This window comes from Lepus europaeus, chromosome 17 (genome assembly GCF_033115175.1).
Source record: "Lepus europaeus isolate LE1 chromosome 17, mLepTim1.pri, whole genome shotgun sequence".
NCBI lineage: Eukaryota > Metazoa > Chordata > Mammalia > Lagomorpha > Leporidae > Lepus > Lepus europaeus.
In genome coordinates, this window is record NC_084843.1 from 14,991,472 (window position 1) to 15,007,096 (window position 15,625).

The following is a 15,625-nucleotide window of genomic DNA, read 5'->3' on the forward strand; positions in this document are numbered from 1 at the left end:
TTATTATACATCTTTATGTGCTAACAGCTTTCTTATCTTCTAGATGCCTAGAAAAAAAAGAAAACTCGCCTTGGAGGGAATTAAAACACTCCTTGAGCTTTTGTTATCACTATGACTCTCGACTCTGGATGTGCACTGGAATCACCTGGAAAGCTTACAGGAAAAAACAAAAACAAACTAACAAAAAAAGCAATGCCCACGATCTACTAGGAAAAATTGCCGATTTGACAGGTCTCAGATAGGACCCCAGGCACCAAAATGGTTTTTTTTAAGTAAACATACAGTCAGGGATCTTACCAAGGATGGCTGAAAATCAGCTGGCAGCAAACTTTAGGAACAAGCACAGTGGGAAACCAAACAGGAAGGAAGGGCTAAAGACTGAAAATAAGAGAAATCATGGCGAAACTCCCTCAATTCTGTCCAGGGATTGTTATTATCTTAAGTTTCACAGTAGCCTAATTATTTTTTTAAAAGCTTTATTTATTTATTATTTATTTATAAAGCAGAGCCACAGAGAGGTAGAGGCAGAGGCAGAAGCAGAGAGAGAGAGAGATTCCCCCATCTGCTGGTTCACTCCCCAAATGGCCACAATGGCCAGAGCTGGGCAGATTGAAAGCCAAGAGCCAGGAGCTTCCTCTGGGTCTCCCACGCAGGGGCAGGGACTGGGGCCCAAGCATTAGGGCCATCCGCCACTGCTTTCCCAGGCTATAGCAGAGAGCTGGATGGGAAGTGGAGCAACCAGGTCTCGAACAGGCACCCATATAGGATGCTGGCACTGCACGCAGCGGCTTTACCTGCTATGCCACAGTGCCAGCCCCACCTAATTATTTCTTGATGTGGGCCCTCAGATTAGGCCTAACAACTAGATTTCCTGGTGACCTCTTCTGTTTCCTCTGTCTCCAACCACACAGTCTCACTTTACCCTCTGGTGCCCCGATTTAAAGAGCACCAGAATCTCCTTTGGATATTCAGTTTGTCAATTCCAACAAGGAACCCTATGTCCTTAGTGACAGCTTATACCTCCGGCAGATCAAATGCAGTTACTGAGATGAATGGCTTCAACTCAAGGGAGTCCTAACCACTAAATAGATGTATTTGTTATTTTGAAAGAATAAGAGGCTCCAAACCATGAGGATGAACTAGGCTGTTGTTCTTGTTTTATTACAGCTTCAAAAGCTCACTTTATGCTTAACTAAAAGAGACAGTGACAGGAGGAAGATAAGGATAATATCATACCCACATTCAAAGAGTCAGAGAAATGGGCCATGAAGAGGAAACAGAAAAAAAGCCTTACATTTCTTCTGCTTTATAAAAACCTGAAATTCTGAGTGATCTTATCCTTTCACTTCTATCTTCTCCTCACCCAGGCATTGCAGGACATTTTTGAAAAAGTAACTTAAAGTAGAAAAGGGAAGTTAAAAGTAACTCATAATCCCAATGCATTTTTCCTCCCGTTATTTTTAGTATATAAAGTAAAAAGTGGAAATGCACCTTCCTCCACCTCTCCAAAGGTAAACTAGTCCAAGAGTGTTTTATACTTACCTCTACCCATACAGCTTAGCTTTATCTTATGTTTGTTATTGTGCTAAGCACTTTGTGCAAATTATATCATTTAATTCCCACCATAACCCTTGGAGAAAGATTCTCTCAATACCCCTCCTTGTGCTAGAGGTGAAGAAACAGAGCCTAACAGAGACTACCTCACCCAAGCTATTCTAATCACAATGCCTATGTGGTTGTTCTTCATTCAAACACTTCCAACTGCTCTGAGCTGAAGACATTGGAGAAACAGCAAGTCCAGGAAGAGTTCTCAGACTTCCCCTTTCTATCTAAAAGCAGGTCAAAAAATTCCCCATGAGAAATGTGCCCACCTTGCACCAGGAAGAGAAGAAGATTCCTATCACCGGAAACCGAGAGTCATGACCAAAATGGACCTGCAATGACAAAACTCCAAAAATATCCCTGTTTCCACTAGTTTCCCTGATTTATGTCCTAGTTCTGTTCCATAATTGACTGTTCCTAGCCCAAGCTGCTTTGCCTTGTCACATCTCTGTAACTTAGCTATTCCTTGTGTTTAAACAAAAAAGGGGACAGGGCACTGTGTTGTAGTGGGCTAAGCTTCCGCCTGCAGTGCCAGCATCCCATATGGGTGATGGTTTGAGTCTCGGCTGCTCCTTTTCCAATCCAGCTCTCTGCTATGGCCTGGGAAAGCAGTGGAAGATGGCCTAAGTGGTTGGGCCCCTGCATCCACGTGGAAGACGTGGAGAAAGAAGCTCTTGGCTCTTGGCTTCAGAACAGCTTCAGCCTCGGACATTACAACCATTTGGGGAGTGAACCAGCAAGTGGAAGACCTTTCTGTCTCTCCCCCTCTCTCTCTCTCTGTAACTCTCTCAAATAAATAAATTCTTAAAAAAACAAACAAACAAAAAGTATATAAGCTTTGGAGCCCAACAGCTTCTTTGGATCTTCATTTGCTTCTGAAGATTCCCATGTACACATAAGAATGTTAAGTAAATATGTATGCTTTTCTCCTGTTATCCTATGTCAGTTTAATTTTTTTCATACCCAGAAACCCACATCTCATTCCACAACTCCTTAAAACCTTTGCTCAAATGCTACCTTTTCAATGAAAAGGCCTTCACTGACCACCATATTTATAACCACAATATCTCCTCCACCCCATGCTTTTCTACCTTTTTATTTTGTATATTCACTATATAATTTGTTTTGCTTATTTTATATCTTTAGAATGTAAACTGTATATGAGCGGCCATTTTTCCTGTTCCAATCACTACTTTTGGCAGAATGGCTATCCTGCTCCATGTAACAACTATTTATTTAACAAACACTTAGCACATAATATAAACTAACATGCTAGTACATACCACTGTTCTAAGAAAACCAACTCTTTCATATTCTTCCACAACCACCAACTCAATGTTCACAGTGTCTCTAGCAGATACGTATTATTATAACTGTCCCTATTTTCAAGGTGAGGAATCAGAGGCACTCAAGGGTAAGGGTAAGGATGCAGAGAGAGAAGCAACAGGGATAGGATTTTAACCTGCAAACTGGCTACAGGGTCCAAGCTGTTATCTACTCTTTATGCTTCCTGAACTTCAAATCCATACTCTCTTGTAAGCATCAGGGCAATCTAAGTTCTGGAGACTTGGACTATTCTCCTCATTGCTTTAATGACCACATCCTCTGAACCCAAAATGTGAATTAACAAGTTCATTCTGTTCACTAAGGGAAAATTAGGAAGAAAATTTAAATGAAGGTAGTAACTTTACTTTGCCTTCTCTAAAAAATGCAAGAAATAAAACACTGCAGATCTTTTCCTATGTCTGCAGTCTAAGGGATTTCCTCTTTTATCTATACCTCTTATTTCTAAGCAAAGAAAACTTAGGTTTGGAACTGTAAATATGTATGCTTCATTTCCAGAGTAAAAAAAGACAGCATTAGGCCCAATAGTTGACTCCAGCAAAGATGAAAGTACTGTTTAACAATACAGGGCAGGAACAGAAGATTAAATTTAATGCCCAGGAAGCAAATGAAGTGTTTCAATGATGGTACAGATTGTTCCAAGAACTTCTTGTTTAAACAACATGACACTGTGTAAAGCATGCAAATTGTATCATATTTTACTTTCCATATTTGGGATAAGCCAAAGCTAATGAGCAGCTTTAGGTCCATGAACTCTGAAGTCCTTTAGCTCTGGCACCTTTATTTTGTTGGTTTTCTTTTCTATCATGGACATTAAGTTGCTGCTTCTGACAAAAATGCATTTAATAAATACACTGTGGGGCCAGCACTGTGGATTAGCGGGTAAAGCCGCTGCCTGCAGTGCAGGCATCCCATATAGGCACTGGTTCGAGTCCCAGCTGCTCCACTTCCAATCCACCTCTCTGCTATGGCCTGGGAAAGCAGAAGATGGCGCAACTCTTTGAGCCCCTACACCCGTGTGGGAGACCCAGAAGAAGCTCCTGGCTCCTGACTTCGGATGGGCGCAGCTCCAGCTGTTGTGGCAAATTAGGGAGTGAACCAGCAGATGGAAGACTCCCCCCAACTCTCTCTCTCTCTGCCTCTCCTTCTCTCTCTGTGTAACTCTTTTAAATAAATAAATAAATCTTTAAAAAAAATACACTGTAAGTTGGCAGCACGAGACAACTTTTATTTCCAGCTTTTATTTCAAATGTTTATTTGCCATAGTAGGCATATCAACATACATTGAAATAAAGTTTTTAAAGAAAAAAAATACCACTTGTTACCCTGATAATCAAAGCACAATTGTTCTTATTTATCTCTGTAGTTTTGTCTACGGGTGTTTTTTTTTAAAAAAAGCAAAAAATCTCTGATAAAAGGAAGATGGGGGAGGGGGGAAAGAGCATGTAACCTAGTGGTTAAGATGCTGGTTAGGACACTCACATCCCACATCCGAGTACTGGGTTGGATCCCCTGCTTCATCTCGCACTACTATAGCCCCTGGAGGCAGTGTGATGGCTCAAGTAGTTATATTTCTGCTACTGGGAGAGACTTGGATTGAGTTCCCAGCGCTGGCCTCCCAGCTGTAATAGGCATTTGGGGAGTGAGCTAGCAAATAGGAGCTTGCTAGCTCATTCTTTTACACACTCTCTCTCCCTCTCAAATAGAAAAAAAAATTAAGGAAGAATTGGGTCATTACTATAGCTGAGTTACTGCCATTCTTTCTAGGAACCCTGCTAAATATAGTTTATATCTAATGTGCTGAAATCATTGCATGGTGGAGCTGTAAGAGACATTAGAATGATCTGATTCAACCCCTGCATTTTGGCAATTGCTATTTCTTCAGTTTTAGAAGTAGTGAGAACAGCTGCAGCCATTTTTTCACACCAGCAACATCTACTGGACACTCTATCAGTTTTTTTTAATTCATTTTACTTATTTGAAAGAGAGAGAGAGAGAGAGAGAGACAGGCAGACAGAGATCTTCCATCCCCACATGGCCACAACAGTCAGGACTGGGCCAGACTGAAGCCAGGACCTCTTCCTGGTCTCTCCCACATGGATGCAAGAGCCCAGGCACTTGGGCCTCTTCCACTGCTCTCCCAAGTGCATTAGCAGGGAGCTGAATTGGAAGTAGAGCAGCTGGGACAGGAACCTCATAGGATGCCAGCATCACAGGCAACAGCTTTACCGGCTATGCCACAATGCCAACCCCCATGCATCACCTCAAATGTTCCAGGAAATTATACAAAGAATAAGTGAGTAGCAGTGATCTGGGCTTGAGTTCTATGGCATGGAAAAAGCAACGGGATTGACCCCCTAGAGTTATCAGGAAGATCCAATGAAGTAAAATATGTGAATTACTTGGTATGGAGTCTACCTATTTTTACTACCACCCATTTTTCAGACGAGGCTCAGAAAGATTAAGTAACTTGGTCACAGGTGCTTTACTTTCTCACAGAAACTTGGTTAGGGGACAATGTGTGACAAGTACACTCAAGTGGCCCACGTGCCTCACAACCACATGGGCTGTGATAAAAGGTCAGTTTCCGGAGCCCCTCCCCAACCTGACTCAATCAGACCCTCTGGGAGCAGAGGGTGAGGATGTGCATTCTAGAAGACCTCCAGGTGCTCTGTGCACTAACCTTCAGCACCAGTGATGCTCAGCTTTCCAAACCCACCAGCCAGTTTGAGCTCCAGCCTAAAGAGCCCCCTCTGTGACATGGGACTAACATGTCTGCCCACGCAGCTGGTTGGGAGGATCGAAATAGTACATTGCACAGGAAAGTGCTTGTGAACTGTAAAAGACTGAGTGTTTCTCTCCATTTAAATTAAGTCGCTGTCAAACAGGGAAGAACAACATTCAGAGTCTTCACATGAATGGCACCACTGCAGTCACAGCCCTACCCACCCTGTAGCCAGTAAGTTATAGCACAGGTTGTAGTCTAAAAATACAAAGGCCAAACTGCTCCAAAATCCAAAACTTTTTAGGCACCAACAAGTAGAAAGTTCCATACCAGACCTCAAGTGACAGGTCATGGTCAAAACACAGGCACACAAAAAATACTGTATAAAATTACCTTTGAGCTATATGTATAAGGCATATATGTACATGAAACATAAATGAACTTTGTGTTTAGTCTTGGGTCCCATTCCAAAAATACCTTGATATGCATATGAAAATATACCAATATCAGACAATATCCAAAATCTGAAGCAATTCTGGTCCCAAACATTTCAGATAATGGATATTCAACCTGTATTGCATTTGTTCCAATTATTTAACTCTTAACCCTAAACACACAGATAGTGTACTGAAGACTTGATGTCATCCCCTGCCTGGTCTTCCTGCACAAAGCTAGAAATGGGCACAATTGATACTGAATACGATTCTTTAATGTGTTCTTTCCTTGCCTGCTCTAATAGAATCACAGCTCCATTTGTCTGTGGGTGACTAGAAAGCCCACAGTTTGCTAAGAGCTATTAAAGTGTGTCTGACATTTTCTTTTCCAGGTATATGATTATGAGTTAAATCAGCACATAATCAAACCAGCCCACGTGGCTAATCTCCCTCCCTCTTTACAGAGTATCTTTTAAGGAAGGGAAAATGAGCACCATGGAAAGACGAGAGTGAAAAGCCCAGAAGCGGGGAGTAATGTGTGAGCCGTGGGCAGGGCTGGCCTAAAGCAGCAAGAAGGATGCGTCCTGGTGAGGAATGGCATGAGCTGTTTTCTTCCCACTCTCTCCCACCAAGCCAGCCTCTCCATGGAAACTCCTCATAAAGAAAATGGAAAAATATTTAGTCAGAAGAACGTGGGTTTTCATCCACCTAAAGGGAAATGTTCAGGCCCCCTAGGCTCTGCAAGCCTGGCTTCCTAGAACCACACACCGTAAGTCAGTGGGAACTGCTGCTTTCTGCAGGACTAGTTCCCCCTTGGCTCCATTTTTGAGTCCTGTGGAGCTACCAAGCTTCCTTCTGAACGCCTCCCTTCCCAGTGATTTCTCCATTGTTGGACATACAACTCAGGCCTAGCCAGTGTATGTTTTGCCCTGGGATGCTTTGTGACTTTTGAAGCTGGAGAGGCGGTGTTGAACGTTGGCTCACAGAGGTGGAGAGGTGAGGCTGAAGGGCTGCTGGCTGTCATTGTCACCATGGACAGGAAATTTGTTTGCAGACAGAACTGAGGATGAGAGGAGAGATCCTGCTCTCTGTTCCCTGCAGTTACCCAGAATCCTAATAAAACCTCTTACAGCTTACACCAGTCTACATTGGTCTTCTGTCCCTTGCAAACCATAGTTGCTCTCATTGTGATTGTGTCCTGCCTCTGTTCTCCTCACACAGCTCTGGATACATGGTGCTTCTCATTTCCAGACGCGAAATCTGTAACAAATCATCTTTACATGTTGCTCACCTTGATAAACTGTACTTTTAGGAAACAACTAGAAAAGGCTGGCACAGTGATTCTGGCTTAATGCTTTACTTCTTCCAGGATATTATGTACTTGAATACTACTCTTACTGCGAGTTAGTAACAGCAGCAACAATAATAATAGCTATTATTTACTGAGTGGAACATTATATAATTTAACTACTTTGATCCTTATAACAATTTTTATTCCCACTTTTTAGGTAAGGGATTTAACATGTAGAAGGAGAGAACCTGTAACTCAAAGAAATAATTCCCAATAGTATGATTTTAGGAACTACAGCTAGGTATTATCTGCCCAGCCATCCTTAAAACTGAGTCATTCCCATATTCTATAGCTCTGTGTGCATGGCCAGTCAGGAGTGCAGGGGGGCAGTGTTGCTCACAGAGCCCCATGTGTTGCTTTTTATCTGAAAACTTAATGGTTAAGAAAGGCCGAAGTTCAGCATTTGCCAGACAGCAAGGAAGGTCATGTACTAGCCATTCAAAACAAGCAAGAAGCAGGCTGGAAGCCAAGGAACCCTGGCCAAGAGAGACTGGCGCAGAGAATATTCATCATCAACTATCAAGCATCCAGTGAACACATGGTTGAATCACTCCCCAGAGGAAAGGGATAGATGACATAGGAGACATGGTTCAGAAAGATGTGCCAATGTCTTCTGGTCAAGCCCTTTGCAAGACTGATCCTTGCCAATCTTAGGAGTGGGACAGGCTCCACCCTGAAGTTTCTTGTCTTCTCTCTCTCTCTCTCTCTCTCTCTCTCCCTTCCTCCCTCCCTCCTTTCTTTCTTCAGCAGATACTTAGTGAACTTCTATGATATATTGAGGTAAGATTTCTGCCTTTGGGGAGGTTGTTATTCACAGAAAAAATAGGCAAGAAAGCCAATAACAATAATAGAGTATAGAATGTGGAGTGAGAATACAGAAAAAGCATAAAGTATAGGAATTGAACAGATTTCACTCAGTCTGTCTTATTAATCGATATAACCCTGGACAACTCATTTAACTTTGTGTGCCTGTTTCCTCATCTATAAAATGAGGATGATAAGCATATGTATTTAATAGAGTTGTTCAGATGATTAAATGAGGCATGTAATCCTTATTTTAAAAATCTTGATGTAAAATGAGGCAGATACTAAATATTCAACAACAGCTTCCATTCCTTCTCCACAAAGTTTGTCCTGAAGAGGAAATCTGGGAAGCCAGCCCTTCCTCATTTCAACAAGCACCATGAAGAGCCTACCAAGAACACAATATCCAGGAAAATAAAAAATCAGGCCCTGTCCCTGCATCAAACAATTTATAAACAAGCAAAGGAAAAGTATAGATGGATAGGAAACTGTATTTAAATGCTAAGATGTAAGGTTCAAATACTAAGTGTTCCTAATGACTAGAGCAGTCAGAAATGCTTCATGGACGTGATGGACCTTAAGCTGGGCTTTGAAAGAGGGATGACAACAGGATTCGATGAAAGAGGAGTCCATGGGAAACAGCTTGAGCAAGGACTTCTGGGATGAAGTACACCAGCCTGGCTGGGGTTTGCTCCCTAAAGACAATCAGTAGATCAGAAGGTTGGGAAGGTCTCTTGGGCCCCATGTGACAAGCTGGGTATTATGAACTTGATCCTGAATTCAGCAGGTAGAGATGAAGTTTGCATGTTGGAGAACAGCACCATTTTAATACTATTTTAGGAATATCAATTGCTCTGTGCTTGCAGGGTAAATTGCTAGGGACCAGCTTCCAAGGAGGTAGAAATGGGGAGAACAGTTTGGTGACAAGTGTCTGTATATAGGGCACTGGGGACCTGAACAGGGCTGTAGTCCTGAGGAAATAGAGGAAGCTGACTAACAGACATTTTAGGTGATGCAGTGCTGGCATCCCATTTGGTCACTGGTTCAGATCCCCACTGCTCCACTTCCAACCCAGCTCTCTGCTATGGCCTGGGAAAGCAGTAGAAGATGGCCCAAGCGCTTGGGCCCCTGCTCCCACATGGGAGACCCGGAAGGCGCTCCTGGCTCCTGCTTCAGATTGGCACAGCTCTGGCCATTTCGGCTAGTTGGGGAATGAACCAGAGGAAGATACATCTCTCTCCATCTCTCTCTCTCTCTCTGCTTCTCCTTCTCTCTGTGTAACTCTTTCAAATAAATAAATAAATATTCATAGAAAATTGTGGTCAAATACACACGGCATAGTTTACCACCGTAATCGCTGTGATGCACACGGTCCAGTTGTGTTAAGTGTGCTCACACTGTGCTGCCACCAAACTCCACCACCTTTTTGCCTCACAAAACTGAAACCACAACCAATAAACAACAGCTCCACATTTCCCTTTTCCCTGGCAACCATCATATTATTTTCTGCATAACAAACATTTTATATCATTTAGAATGCTTTTGGTTTCAAGAGCAAAACACAAGCTAACTTAAATGGGGAATGGGCATGGGAAGGGATTTGTTAGAGATGTACAGAAGAGGATCATGATGTTCCCAGACAGCAATGCTTCTGGGCCCCTGAACCAAATGGAACCTGACCAGAAAGGTGTCAGACCTCTTGGAGTCTGCATCTGCTTCTCTCTCGGAGCTGCCTCCCACTCTCTGTGCAGACTGGCTTCCCCTGCTTCTGTCGCTGTTGGGAGCATATTGCATTCCTACAGCTCCGAGTTCATATGTTACAGTTCTGGCCCCATGCACAGACAAAATAGCTGTTTCTGCATCTTAATTTGAAATTTCAGAGGCAGTGGAGGAGGAGGAATTTGATGGCCCAGCTTGTGGCAATTGTCTATCACTGTTCCAATCAGCTATGCCTTAAAAAAAAAAAAAAAAGAAAGTCATATGGTGTATAAATACACACACATACACACACACATCTATGGCTGCTGGGACAGATTCAAGAGGGAGAGCAGTGGCCTTTGTGAACTGGACAGACACCCTAAAAGCTCTCTGGTACATTTTTCAGAAAAAAAAATTAAGATGGCTTTAGTAACTGATGGTGGGAATTGGGGGCAGAGAAGCCAAGATTAGAGGAGTAAAAGATCCTCTTGCAGCCTGCAAGGAGCTCACAGCCTCCACAGGAAGACAAGTTAAACAAGAAGCAACTCAATTGACTTCAAAGAACTCACCCATTTTTAACGGAGCTATTGTTGCTGTCCCCTTTTGCAGTTACTTCTACAATCTTGTAAATGTAACAAGATATCAGGACCAATGCTATGCGCATAGCAGGTTAAGCTGCCGCCTACAACACCAGTATCCCATATGGGCACCAGTCCCATATGGTCCCAGCTTTTCCGGACCCAGCTCCCTGCTAATGCACCTGGGAAAGCAGTGGAAGATGGCTCAAGTGAGACCCACAAGGGAGACCTGGATAAAGCTCCAGGCTCCTGGCTTTGGATAAGCCCAGCTCTGGCCATTGAAGCTGTTTTAGAGAGTGAAGCAGCAGGTGGATGATCTCTGTCTTTCCCTCTTTCTCTGTAACTCTGCCTTTTAAATAAAATATAAATACCTCTTTTTTAAAAAAGTAACAGAATATTGCAGGAGTGAGAAAGAAGGTAAAATAATCATTTGCATTCTTTCAAGAGAAACAGAAGAGAGAACACCTTTACTGCTAGGCTCATCACATGAAAGATAGGGGACGTGTCTGCAGTTACGGCTAAAGGCTCAAAGTGGCTCGCCCAGGCTCACGAAGCTGCTTCTGAGGTCAGGGTACGCTCAGCGACCTGAGATGTCTGCGAAGTCACAGTTTGTTCTTATTTTTAAGGAAAACAAAAAGACAAAAAACGAGAGGGGGGAATTCAGAGAGGGCCAACGTTAAAAATAAAACTGGAATCTAATCAGTCTCTGATACATCCTGAGAACCTCCCACAAACCATTCCAGACTGTGTTATCAGCAGATCAGTGACTCCAGCTGCACTAAAAATGCAATAAGCATAATTAAATACAGGATTCAAAAGGATAAAAACAGACATAGTCCCAAGGCTACTGGAGGTTTCCTTTCTTCAAAATATTTAAGCCTTAGCTTCTTTAAATTTAATTTTACCTGCAAATTTCCAAGAGACAGGTTGAATTCTTTGCCATTACATATTCTGTTTCAGATGAAAGCTGAGGAATTCAGTGAGTTGTATTTCAAGTCATTTCTCTGGACATCAGTTACCAGAAACCCTTTTAATGAAAGCTTTGAGGACTCTCTGTCCATTATGCTGCTAAGGAGCCTGAGTCAGCATACCCATTCAGATTTAAATATTTAACTGGCCCTCATCCAAACGTTAATCAAAAGCTAGTGTACTTTTCCAACCCGAGTCGTTTGCATTCACCATCCAGGGAGAATGCTGGATAAAATATTCTAGGGGAACAGCTGGTTCTGTGCACCAACTGCCATCACAGTGATGTTGTGTGTGTGTGTGCATGTATGTATTTTTTCTTGAGAGGTCCCCACGGTCATCAAGCATTAATGATCTTTTGTAAGGATAGATGCTGCAAATGCCTCCTCTCCTGCTCCAGATAGGGAGCAGGGTTTAGGCACTTACAATTGAATATGTGCTATGGTTTGGATATTAGTTTGGATGTCCCCCAAAGGCTTGGCCCCCGAAGTCTTATGTTAATCATGATAAGAGGGTAGAAACTTAATTCACTTACGCTGCTTAGAGATGGGGCCTTTGGGAAGTAATTGTATTGGATTAAGTTGTTAGGGTGGAGATCACATGATCAAATCAAGGTGGTTTCATGAGGAGAGACAGATACATATGAACTTCTTCCTGCCATGTGAGCTCTGTGCTACCTCCAGATTCCACTAGCAATAAAACTATGACCATGGGGCAGGCACTGTGGTGCAGCAGGTTAACGCCCTGGCCTGAAGCACCAGCATTCCATATGGGGCGCCAGTGTTAGTCCTGGCTGCTCCTCTTCTGATCCAGCTCTCTGCTATGGCCTGGGAAAGCAGAAGATGGCCCAAGTCCTAATAAAGTAGGCAGGCATATAGATTAAAATCGATTAGGTTTGTGAGCTAGAAGACCACGCCTTCACCATGCCCCTGTGTGACCTCATCCCCCTACCTTGCCAGACCTGGGTGCCAACCAGCCAATCAGGTTAATTAACCACTCTCCTTTGGAAGTGGGTTAAAAGCCTGGGGCACAGTGTGTCCAGCCCCACTCTTCTTCTCTCTCTTGTTAGGAGGGGGCTTGCTGTAGCCCCGTGCCTCCAGGGCACATGGCCTTTGGGCTGTGTGCTCTAGGCTTCCTGGCCCAGATACAGGCCCAGATGCTCTTCCACGTGGCTGGTTCCTGGTGCTCGGTATGAACCCCTATTCACCTCTCTCTTAAATAAAGCTCTCACTCTCCTATGCATCTTTCTCACTAAATAAAAGCTTAAAACGTACTGTGCTGCCTCGTTTATCTGTGCCGGTATTAAGTATTCTTCTCTAAATATTAGGCAAGAGCCCTCTTGGGTTTATTAATACCGGGAATTTAGTAATAAGCCCGTGGTGAAATAGTAAGGCACCCCAAATTCCAGTAGCACCTGTGGCCCCCCAGATAGCATTTCTAGGGAAATTTAAGGGACCACATTTTAGTGTAAATTTTAGGGTGTCTTTTCCGATTTCACTTGGGCCCCTGCACCCACATGGGAGATCTGAAAGAACCTCCTGGCTCCTGGCTTTGATGGGTGCTGTTCCGACCATTGCAGCCATCTAGGGAGTGAACCATCGGATGGAAGACCTCTCTCTCTGTAAATCTGTCTTTCAAATAAATAAAGTGAATCTTAAAAAACAAAACAAAACTATGACCAGAGGTTCAACTGATGGAACTCAGCTGATCTTGGACAGTGAACAGCCAGCAGAACCCTGAACTGAAATATACCTCTTTCCTTCCTAAGCAGCTTGTCTCAGCTATTCTAGTGTTGTGACAAGAAGTCAACTGACAAACGAGTTTGGGTGAGGGCAGGAAGGTTCTCCAAAAATTCTGAGTTCCTTCCCTAGAAGAGATTTGTGAGAAGGCTGAATATACCCTGGAAGACAAGAAGTTGAACATTTAATTACCTATAGTTAATCTAATCACAGATCAGAAAAAACAACAGCCAGAGTTGGGCCTTAGACAATATTTAATGAATTGAGATAGGTAACTACGAGATACAACCCAAGCAGAGGGATTTCTCCAAAGATGGAGGGATTTGTTTATTCCTTATGGTTCACTAAAAGACTAACACACAATCCAGAGCGCTTCTAAGAGCAAGCCCAGGCATTTCTCTCACTACCTGTGCTATGTGAGAATTAATGGCGAAACCACTTTCCTACATAGGTACAAAAGGCCAACAAGGTCATCACTACTCAGTCAGGTCAAGACGCTTCTTACTGTAATAGAATTTCAATGATCTCATGAAAGAAATTCTTACTTTTCCACTGTTTCTTTTGTCTTGTTTTTATATTGGCAAAGCCAGTCTGTTCTTCTGATTACTTGGATTGTATTTTTGTTGCTTGGTTAATGACTTCTTTGTTATAAGTGGGCACAGAAATGGATAGATCCGTCTACTTCAGTCAATCCAGTGAATTCCTTACACTTGGAAATTATAAGGAAAAGATTTCTGTATCATATTGTTCAATAGCCTTTTATGTGTAGGCCAGGAGCCTTAACACATAAAAACATGTACTCTTGAGAAGCACAGTTCTCATTATTAGATATGTATTAGCAATGTCTAGTCTTGCATGATAGGAAATTATGTATGAATGACTTACAGGAAAATTGTACAAATTATCACTGGATTCAAAATAATTATGCAGTGAAATTAGGGGGCTTGTAAAAAAAAAAAAAAGCAAGGTTTATCTGAAGAGCTCAGCTTTTTCATTTCCCTCTCTAATCTATCACAGGCTCTGGGGAACCTGCAGTAGATGTTTTCCGGGATCCTCAGGAGTATGCATCACTCCAGCAGAGGGCTTTAGGATGCAAGTACTGATGCTCCTGTGGAGAGTCAGCAGAAAACCCAGCTGACTCCTGAAGGAAGGAGGGCTGGACACACAGGAGACATCGGATGCACTGCGGAAGCTGCATTCCATGTGTCAGGCTGTTTTCTGATGCTATCACAGAATACTGGAGGCTGCGTAATTTGCAAAGGAAAGATGTTTGCTTAGCTCACCCAGGAGCACATCACCAGCATGTGGCAAGGGCCTCAAGCTGCTTCATTTCTTGGCGGAAAAGCAAAAGGGCCAGTGAGCATGTGCAAATCAGAAAACTCACGAGGGGTGGATAACCTACTCCTGAGATAACTTACCAGCCAGGGAGTGGCATTAATCTATTCATGAAGGATCCACCCTCATGGTCCAAACACTGTCATCACCAGGACACTGGGAATCAGATTTTGACAGTTTCAGAGGGGACAAGCCATTTTCAAACCACAGCTGCATGCAATGAACTCCACAGACCTGCTAGACCTTGAGCTGTTAATGTCAGTGCTGTATCCAAAGCAAACATTTAGAAAATGTGTTACATGCCCACATTACAGCCATCTAGCACATCCAGTATTTAGGAGGCTTCCTCCATTCCAGGAGCAGCTTGCTTGGTACTAGGTTCACTAGGGGAACGGTTTAGCTCCAGAATGTGAATGAAGTTTACAACATATCAAAAACAATCTACTGATGGGATGTCTGGTGTGAAGTAGACATGTCCTTTTCCAAGTGTTTCTGATCTAGGTGAAGATGCAGAGCTCTGGGAGTGTAGCCTAGATGAAGGAGGGGGAGCTGGCCTAGGGGTTACAGTGTGTTTGATCTGGGACAATCTGTTTTGTCTTCCAGGACTAGGCAATCCATTTAAGCCACCAGTCCCAGAGGTCAGGAAGGGAAGACCACTAGAGTGAGGTAACAGGGAAGGAACAGATCAACAGGAGGAGCCCAGCCTGAGAGCTACCCCATAGAACAATTTATAGGGCACCTACAGTCTCAGGCTCAAGCAGTGAAGGAGCCGTCAAAGGCAAGCACCAGCCTCAAGACACAAGCACCCACTAGAATAGGTATGGTGTTCTGTTTCACAGTATGCTGCTTTGTCAGAAACATTTACAAAATGTGGAAAGCCATCAGAGGAAATCATTTTTAGCACGGTATAGTGGCTCTTGCCCTTATCTGCTTAGTCCTGTTCCCATCCCAACACACACCACTCTCTCTGATAAGACCCCACCATCACTGTCACGGTCACCACCTCAGGGATAGGGGACTCACACTGGATTCATCACAGGGTCTCATTC